Genomic DNA, 2,088 nt, shown 5'->3' on the forward strand with positions numbered 1-2,088 from the left:
ACTTTTTCGGTCGCTCGAGCGTCGCAGGAGCAGTGGCGACGCACTTTGTGGAGTGATGCACGTCCATGGAGTCCAGGAATTAACTTTGCGCGAGCAGCCACTCTGTATGGCCAAGTAGCAATCCAATTTTCATTCTTCGTAAAGAATCGGGAGAGTAACGCTACAGGAGCGTCCATACAATAATAGGACAAGGGGCTCCGCTCGTCAAAGTAGACTTTGACGTGGTGGCGTTAGTAGAACCAAAACTAACTCCAGAAAAGCTTTACGAAATTCATCAAGAATACGGTGAACCCAAAGATAAGAACAAGCGGAACCTTGCGGAACCGAACTCAATCGATCAACGCAGCGATCACTCATGAAAACACCAAGAGATGCAATGGAGGCTCACTCTAGGAACCAGGATTCCAAGGACAAAGAGGTTCGGCAGGTCAACTCGTCGGGTCAAGTCAAGTCGCATGTCGCACGAAGTGCATTTTCCACAGGACAACGTATTACAAGTGACCGATTATCTCCGACGCTGTCACATTGACATGCGCCGCACGGTGGTGGCCTGGTGGGGCTGCGGGACCTCCGCGGGACCCCCGCGGTGGGTGGTGGGGGAGCCACCCTGCGGCAGCATCACTCCTGGGCCTGCCCCGTGGCCCTGGGCACGGTGGGCCAAGTTCAATTGCAGATGGTTGCTCGGGTGAGCCGAGCAAAGCTCTGGCTGATGCAAGCGCCACCCCCTTAGAGGGCTGTGTGTAGGTTGTGGTAGTGTGTCCTGAGGTGCCTGTGTAGGCGACTTTCCCCGAGTCCTGCTTTATAATTTTCTGGTGCAGTTGTGATGCGTCGCTGTTGCCCCCTGTTTGGTAGTGGTGTCCCGCTGGGTGTCTGCATTTTTGGGTGTTCTGCTGGCGGGCTGTAGCTACTGTTCACTTTCGGGCATTGTGATGCGGGGATGCATTGCACCGACCTTGCACGGGGTCCACTGTAACCTTCATTCATTCAGTGTATGTGAAGAAATGCATGAATTCTCGGTCTTAGAGGGGATTGCGTTATGTGTGTAGTGTAGGGTGTGCAGGATTTCACACGCAGCGCAAGTCGCGCGCCTGCCAGGGATTCACACGGCAGCCCCGGCCCATCATCAGCCTATGACAGCTGCCGCCACTTCAAGGCGATTTGCTTTGTGTGCTCGTGAGGCAGGGAGCTCTGTCCAGCTGCCGCTGCTTCTGATGGGGTGTTACACTGTGGGCGGCTCGTCCCGAGAGAGGACAAGCACCGGGGGCTATGACCGGGCCGAAACACAGGGGCGGGCGGGCGCGTGGCTCTACGTCCGTCTGTTCCGCCGCGCTCGCCTCACCCCCTCACTCACGCCAACCGGGGCGCTGTCCCAGCCCCTGGCTAGGCAACACAGCGGACACAGAAGACTGCGAACCGAACTAAGCGAGAGGCTCACGAGAGGCGCCACACTTCTGCCTTCTGTGATTGCGCTAAACATGTACCCGTTTGGTACCTGCTGAGGCTTTGCTGCTTGACCATCCACGCTCTTCTCGCACGTTGGTTTGTGACCTTCACAGCTGCTCCTCTATCTGTTACCGCAATCGTGCTCGCTGCCATCGGAGCGGTTACCTTTCGCTAGTACCCATACTTGCGTGAAACACTCTTATATCAACCGAGTCTAATACAATGACCAGCAGTGAATTTGACAAAGTGTCCTGCTCTCATCCAAAGTCAGACCTGTGCCTAAACGCGAACGTAAAGGCACAATTCTTTGTCAATATGTTCTTCGTTAAACGTCTTACTTATAACACTCGAAAAAAATTGCGAATACTTTAGTTTTTGGTGCTTATGTGAGCTCGAATGGGCTGGGGACCGGAAGGCACATAAATTAGGTCCCTCGCCGGTCCCACGGTCGTACATTCCGGGTCCCCTGGCCCTAGATATGCCCTACATACAGCAGTCACGAATGAGTGCCCCAATTTTTGGTTGGCTAGTGACACTTAAAATTTATATGAGGAACACTTTCATGATAAAGTAACTTGATGTATTTGAGGTATTTAATACGCGTATTTCATTGATGTCATTTGCACCACGACCGGCTGCTGTTCG

This window comes from Volvox carteri (assembly GCF_000143455.1).
Source record: "Volvox carteri f. nagariensis unplaced genomic scaffold VOLCAscaffold_43, whole genome shotgun sequence".
In the NCBI taxonomy this organism is placed as follows: Eukaryota; Viridiplantae; Chlorophyta; class Chlorophyceae; order Chlamydomonadales; family Volvocaceae; genus Volvox; species Volvox carteri.